The following is a 12360-nucleotide window of genomic DNA, read 5'->3' on the forward strand; positions in this document are numbered from 1 at the left end:
CACACGCTGTGGGGAAAGTTTTTTACAACTTGGGCCTAGCTTCTCAGTAGGTTCCTCTTTCCATTCTCTGAAATTCTTTAAAAAGATTTGCACACACAAAAAAAAACAACTTTCAAAAGCAGTTTCATCAGTTCAGCCCTCCCTTCCCTCCCACACCATCTCTACAGATGCTTCTTAGATGTACTATAAACTACATATAAAAGTTACTTGTGTTTGTACTGCGTAGGTTGATAGTTTTTAGAGCATTCTGTTACAGCATGATGTAAAATAACCTACACAAAACCCTCAAGGCTTGTAATTTAGTTTTGTTTACCTGTTTCTTTAATGTAAAAGAAATCCCTTTTTTTACCCAGACCAGCAGAAAGAGGAGACCTAGCCATTCACCAGCTCAAACTTATCCTTTCTTTTTAAAGGTTATACAATCACAACAGGAAATATTTTGAAATGGTCACCCTAATCACAAGACAGAGTACTTTTTAGTCTGAACAAGTGTTTATATTAGTCCCCTATTTTTAGGTCACATCACATGCCAACTCCTTGCCATTGCCATTTGTATTAATACTAGTTTTTTTCTGGGGTTTTTTTGCCCCATTTGTTTACACATCTGATGCAAAGCAATATTTGGAAAATATGCTAATTTTGCCTTAAGTCCTCAGAAGGCATCCAAATATTTTAGGAATCAGTCCTTATCAGTGACATTCCTGATGAGTATCCCTGCAGGTTTCTGCAAAAGCAAATGCAAACGCAAACTTGTCTCCTGCTGCCAAAACTGCCAGTGAGAACGTAGCAACAATACTTTGACCAGTATGTCAGTGGCCTCCCCACAACGCCATGATATCCAAAGCAATATGACTTTCTAGATTAGAGTCAGGAGCCACCTTTCTGAACTGTGTAAAAGGATCTGGCACTCCAAAAGCACTTCTAAAGTGCTGGGATGAAGTGGACTGATGGCAACGCTCACAGGGAGCTTCCTCATTATTGTTCCTGCAGAGAGCCATGTCAATAAGGAGATGAAAATGTTAATGACTTCTTTGTGTCTCTTTGTGAAAAAGCCTCCTTGGAATTATAAGAAGTAGATGATTAAGAATCAGGTCTCTTCTGAGGGCTGACTGGATTGGCAAGAGTTGATAAGACTGTAGGTGTGTTCTTGAGGATGATAAGCAGAACATCTTCAATTCCAGTGCTCTCTCTCAATTGCTCAATGCCTTCTGAAGTCACTTTCCATCTCATAATGTTTTCTTTAAATAATACTAATATTACTAATATTTTTTGCACAATTCAGTTACCTTGCTGCTGATGGCTCAAGGAATACTAGTGTCTTGTTTTGTACATGCTACAAGAGTTATAAGGAGAACATTTAAAGTGGCTTTTGAAACTGAGCACTTCCTTGAACTTTAACTGATGATATAATGAGACTTCCTAAATCAATTATCAAAATAAAATAAGTATTTCTTTAGAGGTAGTGGATTTTTTTTTGCATGAATTATAATAATGTAATAATATCCTAAGAGGAAAAATCTCTACAAACTGTAAGGTACTATAAGATTCTCTGGTTCTCAAATGACTGAATACCTCATATTACAGAATCAGTGTATTATTTTGTATACTGGATCTCTGATGTCTCGTTCTTGTTACTACTAAAGCAACAGTTCAGCTGAAAACCAGACAAAAGACTTTCTTTAGAAACTGGGTGTAAAAAGAGATTGTGGTTAGATTTGCTCAATTACAAAAAAAAAGAAAAGAGACACAGGAGAGCAGCAAGTATCTAGAGGAGTTAAAACAGAATGTAAACCCACAGAGAGAGCCCAGTGCACCACCATCCACACCTACTCTGCCTCCAGTTGTAGAAACAAGTTTTTACATCTGCCTGCCAAGGAGTTTCCATGGCCCGGTCTGAGATGCCCCCACCTCATCAGCTCACAATTAGGCATTTTACCATGAAATACAGAAAACCAGGACACTGAGCAGCAAGCGAGCTAGGCAGAAACACCTTAGTCTCTGAGAAAGCTTCAGAGGAAATGTGTGAAACCCTCCATACCCTTTGTGGAGGGTTTCAAGGAGATCTCTAGATACAACCGTGTATTACCCCTGAAATTTCTGCTGCAGTGAGATGTTTGCCTCCATCTTATTTCATAAAACTCAGAAGTATCCAAACCAGCAAAAAGAGTACTAGTCACACTTCCTAAATATCACAAAATATCACACAATGGGGAAGTGGGAGATATGAATTTATTTCTCTCTTCAGAGTGAGGAGATTTAAATTTACCCCCCCCCCCATCAAGCAATAGGATTTTCTATTAGTTGCTTCACAGAAAATATATAAATAGGAACTGCATCTTGAATGCCTTCTCCTCTCAAGTACTAAACAAACACTAGAGTTTGTTTTTCTCACCTATACACAGGAATTTACATCACAGCGGTACCATGCAACCTGGAACAAATTCAGCTGCAGGAGCAAAGACAACTTGTAGATAAATAACATTATGATTAATGCATTTCTGCAAGAATGCTTGGTTCTAATCAGGCCAGGTAAATATCCACAGTCTATAGACTATGTATCCACAGGACTAAAGGGCACATGGCATTGACATCTTGCTTCTTTCTGTATCCCACAGAGGATGTACTCCATTAAGTGTTCTGGCAATTTATGGTTTACTACGTTCTCAAACTGATGCAGCACAAGGAACAGTCTTCCCCCCACGCAACAACTGTGATTTCAGGCCTTCAGCCTGAGCTGGGTATTGGGATATATGGCTTCTGAGGACTTAATGCTTGGGGTTCATAATTTTTGTAATGGCACCTTTAGCGAAAGCTGAACAGCTGAAGACGTCAGTCTTGAGTTTTAGCACTTAGTGACAACAAAAGAGCATTTAGGTCCCTAAAGCCTTTTTCAGTGCTAGCATAAAGATCAGAAATTGGAAATTCCACCTGTGATGGAAGTTTTCTCCTTCAGTGTAGGCTTGGAGTGGATCTCAGCAAGTAGGTCAGGCATATTAACAGGCAGAGGCCTGATGCTAGGCATATAATGTGAGTCATAAATGCACATTTGCTTTGCTCTGCCTCCTGGGATTATGCCCCTTTTGCAGAAGAATATCTTATGCTTCTAGCTAAATCATCCGTTGGTGAGCATAGTGCCACACTGGATGGATGGTCTTCATCCTCTATTGTAAGAATCAGTGGCAGTCAAATAAAAATGCTTGCTTTTTCTGCTTTTATTGAAGTGCCAATTGCTTTTCTTTAGTTCAAGAACCCTGGCAGGTCTTCCAGAATGTACTGCCACTCAATCAGTCTTCTAGATCATGGAGTTAAAATGTCTTGTTAAATTCTTTGAGAACAGATATCCTGTCCCAGCAGATTAGGAAAGACATTCATCATAGAAAAGCTACCTGGCTCAAGTCCACATTTTAGCACCATGCCCCCCAGGCAGATATAAGGTACTTGTGGAAGTGTGTGAGGATGAGTTTGGTAAGTGGATGTGATGCATTCACTGAAAATCACCTGGCTGAGTGTTCATGTATCTTTTCCTCCTGTGACAGGAGGTGGTAAAGTAGGGCTGTTTCTTGTTGAACAAAGATTCCTGATTTCCTGCCTTGTTTAGATGGATGATCTCATGATGATGAGCTTCAGCCTACAGGGGTATTGGTATTTACTTTCTCTATGTCTTGCTAAGATCCTTTACACATTTCCCCTTCCTAGCTGGAATGGGAGAAGAACAGTAGAAAGATCCCATACTTACACTGACTACATTTTCCTGCCAAGGGGGGCAATTACACAGGGAAATACCTAGGAAGCCAGGCCAGAGAGAAAAATACTCCAGTGAGAACAACAGCTGTGCTCATGGAGCTACAACAAGGCTCTGGCTGGCCTCAGAGCAAAGATCAACCCAATGTTTTTTTAACAGAACAAGGCTCACAGGACATACATGGAGAAGATCACACCTTCTTGTGCCAGCATGTGACCTCAGCTATCTTTTTGTGACATCCTGTCATGACTGGCTGGCATGACTAACTCCTATCAGTGGGTATGGGGGTACATCACTGTGAAGGACAAGGTTTGAGGAAAGCAGCAGATGATCAAGTAATTTTCAGCATTGTGTGGTGACAGTATGATGCTATCTGTGATGCAGGACATCAAAATAAAACTGTCAGAAGGATGAATGGGAAGACTACAAGATTTTCAGTGATCAGAGACTGACACCTCCTCTCCCCCCACTCCTAGCAAACTGTTGTCAACTCTTCAACTCCATCTTGCTGTTCTGATGAAAAGCTACCCTAAAGTTTGCTTGGCTTTCATAATCCCAGTTGGTTGGAAGGATGCACAGATCAACTTATTCATAGACTGGAAATGAAGAAGAAAAGCACACCTAGAGATCCTCTATTAAAGAGTTAAGAGGAAGGGAGGAGAAATAAGGAAGTAGTGGTTGAAACGTGCTTTTAAGCAAAGAAAAAGGTTAAGAAACACTTGTTAACATTTTAAATGTTGTATAAACAACACAGAAGAGCCCCAAACTAGGTGTTTTTGTTTTGGTTTTTTTTTTTTTTTTTTTTTTTTTTTTTTTTTCCTTCCTGGGGATGTGGGTGTTCATAACTAGTGGAAACAGCAACGAGAACTTCAGAATTGGAAGCACTACACTTTTAGCCAGAAAAAACAAGCACAATTTTCTCACCCACCAGACCGAAACATGAAGTGAAGAGACTATTTCTAATAAGGAGAAGAGAGATTGGTTTCCAAACCCTTTCAGTAGGGTAGCACAATTTTTTTCTATCTTGTTATTTAATTTGAGAACAAGTGGATCAAAAGTATATAAAACAGAACAAGCACATTAAAACCCTTTGTGAGGTTTGCCACAAAGGACACCGGGACTGTCAGTGTCAAAAAGATAAATACAAACTGATTTGCAAAGAACTTTTTCATATCTCTGTACTTCTGATCTGAGAGTACTCTGTTGGCTTTTAAAAAATTGTACCATATTTGGCTGTTTCTCCACTGGGGAAACACTCTTGTCATTTATCATGATCAACAGCAGTGATTCAGCAGCAATACAATATTTGTAGCCCTAACATATAAAAAAATTAATGCATAAGACATGTTGCAGATGTATTCAAAAATTGCTGTCATTTGCAGTTGTCTATATGTAGGGCCTTGCCAAAATCTATGGCATAATTTCTCACCAATGTGAGTTGCTGTGGAAAGGATTTAGATTAAGGATGGTTTAGGACTAATTAATTTCATAAGTGAAATATATGTGAATAAAATAAATATAAAATAAACAGATAAAATTGAAAACATTTAGTTTAGATGTTCGAAACTATTTAGAAGTTTAATTACTGCAAGCTTAACTTTCTGCCTCTATGTAATCCCATTTAACCCTGTGCATGAAACTGTAAGGCAGTGAGTAACAGTCTGCAAGATATTTATTTACCAGCACTACTGTGAGTTATTTATCTTCAATGCCTTTGATGGCTACACATCAAGAGACTTAAGCTTTGGCTCAGATCTGATAAAAGGAAATAAGCCCCCACAAGTCTCTACATTTCTCTGGAGGAGGAGGAGGAGAGCACTGAGACAATAATGTCCATGCAGAAAGCTCAGCCTGAATTTATTGTCTCCCTCCCAGAAGAAAGTAAAGGGGCACAGTGACACTGGGCTGCAGAAATGGAAGGTGAGGGCTAGGGCTCAGTGGAGCATGCTGGAGGTAACAGAGAGAACCTGCACTGAGATGCTGGGCCAGGCAATTCTTTCTCTGAGTCAGTCAGTGAACGCTATTCACAGAAACTGAGTGGGCTGCTTGGACTTAGAAGTGAAAGACTCTGATATTTCAGTACACTTTCTTACCAGACAAATGGAATCTGTGGGTGAGCATGTATCCTCACCTGTAGGGGAAGGACGTAATACGGGAGAATCCAGAAGGAAATGTCCTGGGCAGCTGTCAGCCACAACAGGTATCACACATTTGTTCACTTTATCCTTAACATAAAAGCAAGAATGTAAATAAAACCCAGAGAGCCATTGTGCCCAGCTGCTGTCTGGGTTTGTCTGAAAAGGGATCTTAGGCCTATATACATGAGTCTATATTTCTCCTCTCTCTCTTTCTCAAAAAAAATTGAATTGGCAGGATGAAAGCCTGGAATTCAGGCATTTATAATTCCACCTAATGTTTTTTAGCTCCTTTTCCTGATTAGTGCAACTGCGTATGGTTTTCTGTGTGTAATGGCCGTAATAACTCAGGAGAAGTTTGTAGATGTGTGCAATGGCAAGAAGGATAATATTCATTATATATTATTCCACTGTCAGTCACAGTAAGAAAACAGACCAGTGTTTTCTACTGTTCCCAGAGCCGCTGGATCCACACATGTTGGTGTTATCTCCCCTTGCGGGGCAGTGTCACCCTAACTGTTCAAAATGCCTTTCACTTAGCCCTTTTTTCTGTCGGGGGTCAAAACAAGAAAAATGTAGCTCAGAGTAGAAGACAAAGTATTTTTTGTGGATACAAATATCAGTCGGCAAATCCTACACCAAATCCTGCTTGACTCAACATGTGACAGACTTAGTTTATGAATGAACCATATATTTATCTTCCATTGAAGGAAGTGAAAGCATTCAGTTCTCTTGGGCCCATAGCTGGACACCAAAATATCTTTAATATATAAGCATGGCTTTATTTCTAATACCTGGCACACTTTGAATTTCTGGCTGGTTCTCTGTGAACATACCCCTACTTATTTTCTTTGGATTTACTAGACGAGTTTAAGCTGATGATACATAGAGGATGTGAACTTTTTTACTTTGCTGTGGCAGATGTGGGCAGGGGAGCATTTACAGCTCCTGCAGCACATTAGTGTGAACAACAAAATCGTTGGCAATGGCAAGCTGCAACACTGAGGTTTTTATTTCAGACTTGAGAAAGTCAAATCTCCAAGTGACCACGTGATTTTGAAGACAGCAAAGATTTTCAGTTTTATGTCCCCTTACTGCAAGGCATTGAGGTGCTGGAGAATGGACAGAGAAGGACAGTGGAGTATGGAGCACAAGAAGAGCTGGGGGTGCTGAGCATGTTGAGTCTGAAGAAAAGAGGAGACCTTTCACTCTCTACAACCACCTGAAAGGAGGCTGTAGCCACGTGGGGGTTGGTGTCTTCTCCCAAGTAACAACTGATAGAAAAAAAGGAAATGGACTCAAGTTGGCCTGTAAACCCCAGGGAGATTTAGACTGAATTATAGGAAAATTCTTTCACAGAAAGTGTTGCCAAGCATTGGAACAGGCTCCCCAGGGAAATGGTGGAGTCACCATTCCTGGAGGTATTTAAAATATGTGTAGATATGACACTTCAGGACATGGTTTAGTGGCAGACTTGGCAGTGCTGGGTTAAGGGTTGGACTCGGCCTTGAGGGTCTTCTCCAACCTAAATAATTCTGACCACTTATTTTTCCTCCTACACTCATGACTACAGTAGTCCCAAAGACAAGTCGAAGCAGTCAGAAAAACAGGCACAACCAAAGGAACTGATTTTTCTGTAATATGATTGATTCCTTTCTCTCTCTGCTCTCCTGCTGCTAACTGACACAGCAATAGTCTTTCCACATGCTGGTGCTCCACATTTAACAAAGTGATTCCCAGGCACTGCTGTGAGAGTTTGCAGTTGGTTTTTGCAGTACTGCAGCAGTGAAAACTGGGAAGTGCTGAGAATCCTCCCCACTCAGTGTAAACATCTCCAAGCTCAGGGTAGACCAATCATATTTGTTACTGATATCCATATTGGCTATGATCTCTGCCCCTGTCATGTGGGGGTAATTATGTACTCAACCCACAAACATTAGCAGAAACAGACATGTGAGTTGAGCAAACCTATCAGCTTACTATAACATGTAAAACTGTGCCACGTCCTGTTTCTCAGAGAAGAGCTGTTGGTAGGAAACATTTCATTTAAAAAGCTCAAAAAAAATTTTCACAAGTATATATGGTTTTAAATGTCAAACATTTAACATGCATTTTACCATAAAAAACCTCAGTGATGAGTTTGTGAGGCTATTTTATTCACCAACACCGGATTTTAAGATTATGTATCTGCATTGGTGAGAATTGCTGAGCTTGCAAAAGCCAGACAAGTAGCAGGAAACTTCATTCTTCATCCTCTTAGAGGTGTTAAAGACATGTTTATGCCCCATGGGAAAAATGGGTGACCAAGAAGGCACATCTTCATGCGAAACACTGGGTTCCACTGATTTTTGATGACAGGGATACACAGACTTCAGTCACAAATCAGGCTGATAAGGAGATGTTGTATGCAACATGCAAGGCAGTGTTTAGTCCAGCTTAAGGTATTGATCTTGCTTCTATTTAACAGTCTCACATTCATGTGCTAGCAGCCAGCTTCTGTTAGCTGCAATCATGCATAGGTTGCAAACTTTTTGACTAACTATGTATTTCTAAAGACCCCAGGAGCTCTGATTGGTGCACTGAGGGTTTAAACCCTGTGTAACTGAGATCAGCAGCTTTGCAGAGACATGTGACTGAGGGGAATGGAAGGTGTCCCTTATAAAAATGTCGTGTCTTTTCCTTCCATGTTGAAATGCTCACAATGCCCATTTATCTCAGGAAGGTTACTGTTCTAGCAGCCTGATTAAATAAACAGCTGAAGATCTTGAGAGCTAGAATTTCATCAGCAGGTTCCCCTGGTTGCTTTTTAGCTGAATGATCCCACTAGTGCAATGGTGTAAGTCAACAAGCTGAAGACAGGAAATCAGCCAAGGTTCTCTATCTCTATTCTAACTGAACTCAGTCAGTTGCCAAGAAACTCTACAGATCCCAGGCTTGAAAATGGACATGTTCAAGCTTGCCTTTTTCCACTTGAATTCTATTGGAACCAATGCCTTCCCAGCAATTTTGCAAAGGCCCTATCTGAAAAATTTAGATTTACACTTTTTTCTCCTGATTGTTCAATAAAGGATGCTATGCCCTATGTAACATGCACTGTTTAAACTCTTGCCCTAAATACTAAATAAACAATTCTTGGGCATTTTTATGGCATGTTGCAGCATCAAAGTGCTTCAGAAACACCTAAAAATTTCTTATTTGCAGCCTTCCTCTTATATAAAGATTATTTAACTCCATATTACAAAGAGGAATGTGAGGAATGAAGGTCCTGAGTTACCTGGGACCTAATTTCTAAGAGCATTTGGCATTAAATAAAATGCTACTCTTTCAAAGCCACATTTCTATTGACCATACCTGGATTTGTGAGCACTCAATACTCTTCAAGTTAGATCCAGATATCTTTTAATATGCATTTGAAAATTAGGAACTCAGAGTTGGTGCCTGTTTCTGAAAGCTTAACTCCTTTAAACCAGATTTGAAACAGAATTTCAAGCTCTGTAAGATAAGCATCACATGGGTGGAAGGATGAAGGCTTAGGCATCTCAGAATTGGATCTGAAACAGTCAGAAAAATTATAAGGAACAGTGTGAAGTCAGCACCCTTCACATACCACACACACAGGTCATTCAGTACAGACAGAGGATGAACCTTTAAAACATGAAAAATTGGGGGAACAAATAGTAATTCTCACAGAACTTACTCTCACAGGAAAACTACAGGGAGACCTGAGCCTTGTATGGCTTTGCCAAAGTTCTTTTTATTAAAATTCACTGTTGCCTTTTTCTGGGGCCTAAATATAATTTGCTACAATTTTTTAAGGTGGTTGATAGAAGAAAAACACTTCCCTTCCCTGTCTGAACAAAAATTCCATCCTTAATTTCAGGAAATAGATGCCTTAAGCTGCCCTCCAAGTCTGACAGTGGAAGTTAGATTATCTGAGCTGGAGATTGCTTTAGCCACAAAGATTCTGGTTACTACCTATCTTTCATCAGAGATACACACTAAAAATTATCAATACAACAACTCAGGAAAAGATGAAAACATCATGAAGTAGGGCAAGAGATTCTCTAGTCTAGTGACAAAGGCAGACATCAAGTAAGTGCACATGGCCTGGAATCTACTCTTTAGTTTGGCCTCTGGAGTTAGCCAGTGATTACTGTGAAACTGTCTCTGAAGACAAGACTAGAGATAAGGTCTTTAGCCTTCCAGCTGAATGGTTTTTCAGGCTTCTGACCTTTTTTGTCCTCTTTTGCTTGCTGTTCCAGCTTCTACTGGCTGGGTGCAATTCAGCCCAGCCCATAGTTCTAGCATACTACCTCGGAAGGAGGTGGATAAGCCTTTAAATACTTTCCAAAGAACAAAGTTGGATGTGCACACTCTTTCTCGTAGGAGTATGCTCTAGAGGAGGAGTTACACTATTTTCTACTCTTTGACCTTTTGAAAAGCAAGTTCTTGTATTTGTAAAGAAGAAAGAGTTTCACTGACATTCTTTAAGCATTCTCCTTGGTGGCACCGGACCAGCTTTCTCAGTCCTGTCAAAATCCATTTGTTCATTTAATTACTAATGGGTATCTTCTTTATTTTTGTCTCTAAGTATCTCAAATACTGCTATCTTGTGTTATAAGAAGCAACTACTGTGGTATAATCCCCCAGTACTCAGAGGCTGCATCAGAATTTTCCCTGTTCAGAGCTGAAGCTCTGAAGTTCCATCCTAGCTCCATTTCAGGCATTTCACATGTATCCCTTTCTTAAAAAGGTGATCTTTTCTCAGCGTCACAAAAGCTTTTATCAGCATCTACTTCCAGGTAGAATCAGTGGCAGAATCATATTTCCCAGAACATTACTCAGTCACAAAAATCACAAAGCTGCTTTGCTTTTTCCTGTAGTTCTACATCTCAGTCAGCACATGTCCTCCAGCAGCAAGTATATGAGAGCTGAGCAAATGAGACAGGAAATGGTCTCCCACTAAACAGGTTGTTCACTGATTTTTTTTGTGCTGAAGTATTATTCTGTAATATTTCTCTTTAGGACTATGAGGAGTATACCACCTGCACAAGGGAGATTTTACTACATGTAAAGTATGTCAATATTAGTAAATTTAACGCTGTCAGAACAGTGCTCAATTCATGAAATTTAACTGCTGGGCTGTTACAGTTCTGGCATGGTTTTGTCTCACACCCTCAAACAACTCTGAGCCACAATCAACTTCTTGTATAGTTCAGGAGTTATGACAGACAAAAGACCATCCCAGAAAAAGAAGTTTGGATGCAGCCATCATATTATAGAGGATGAAAACAGTTACTACAGGTGTGTGAAATATGATAAAGATCAGGATATGACTGGTCCCAGCAAATGAAGTGGAAAGTTACTGCTGGGTAAAAGCATATTCTGTGTAATGTAATTTTCTGCTGGGCAAAATAATTTTCTGCAGCCCACTAGAGGGTGCAGACACACCTGTACTGCCTCCAAGATTTACTTCTATGTTTCTGAGACCTGGATATTTCAGGGGTTTCTCCAGAGTATTTGGCGGAAAGACCTGAAAGAATCACATCTTGTTCTACAAGTCCTCTACAAATCCACTTTCATTATCATCAGCATGTAACCCAAAGTGTCTCTTTCTCCTGTTAACTGCTCTCCAGATCCCACCCTCTGTCCTCATCTACCCCAAGTTTGTACTACCAGTTTTCCTTTTTTTGGTCTCATCCTCACCATTTCACTGCTTATTTATCCACAGTCTCTTACCCTATCTCTCACCACTGCCTGTGTTCCAGGGAGATTTCCCTTTGATCCCTGCACTGCTTGACTGTCTCAAGGTGAAGCAACAAAAGTACAAAAGGTTTATTCTCACAGCTTTTGACTGCTGAACCATTGTAGCCCTAAAGTGGGGTCTATTCAGTGTATCCAGGATTCTGGAGAACAGGATTTCAATGGGGCATGATTTAGTGAGTCTCTAAGACTAATCATGTTTTTAAAAGTTGGAGGTGGGGGGGCAGGGAAGAAAGAAAAAATCCTAACAAGATTATTTCTGCCTTTGTGCTTACTCACCTACTGAAAGCTTGTGTTCCTGAATATTCCCTTATTGCCTCAGCAATTGCCTCATACAGCTAAACTCTGCATGTAACATCCTGCCAAAGAAAATGCAAAACTTTTCATCTTAAATGTTGACCAGACTTACAAGCAGCTCCCTAAGGAATTTGTCTCGCCATCTCACTGCTGATGTTTCCGTGCTGCAGCAGATCAGATTTCCTCTATGAGTAAGATCTGCAGAAAGGAACAAACAAGAAATCTTTTAAGGAAAAAAAAAAAAAAAAAAAGGCATATCTGAAGATAATTACAAACAGTGACAGTGACAAGCACTGATAACATTTCCTATTTTCTTTCACAGCCTTAAATATATGGTTCACTAGCTGTAAAACATAACTGCAGGACTACTAATGTTTCAGAATGTAGACATCTGAAGATGAAGAGAAATAAAAGAGCACATGC

The 12360-nt window shown here is 39.9% G+C and overlaps 1 protein-coding gene across 2 annotated transcripts in view; it reads right to left on the bottom strand.

The window, feature by feature from the left end:
• Positions 1-12129, bottom strand: part of P2RY8 (P2Y receptor family member 8) — a 29819-nt gene extending 17690 nt beyond the window's left edge. Inside the window, exon 1 of one of the 2 annotated variants that reach the window (XM_041468493.1) lies at positions 12050-12129. The gene's annotated coding sequence lies outside the window, so the exon portion shown is untranslated. The remainder of the gene's footprint in view (positions 1-12049) is intronic. The other variant, XM_041468494.1, reaches the window with a different exon arrangement.
• Between the last annotated feature and the right edge of the window lie 231 nt (positions 12130-12360).

The sequence above is a fragment of the Pyrgilauda ruficollis genome, unplaced genomic scaffold (assembly GCF_017590135.1).
Source record: "Pyrgilauda ruficollis isolate IOZ18807 unplaced genomic scaffold, ASM1759013v1 scaffold22, whole genome shotgun sequence".
Lineage (NCBI taxonomy): Eukaryota > Metazoa > Chordata > Aves > Passeriformes > Passeridae > Pyrgilauda > Pyrgilauda ruficollis.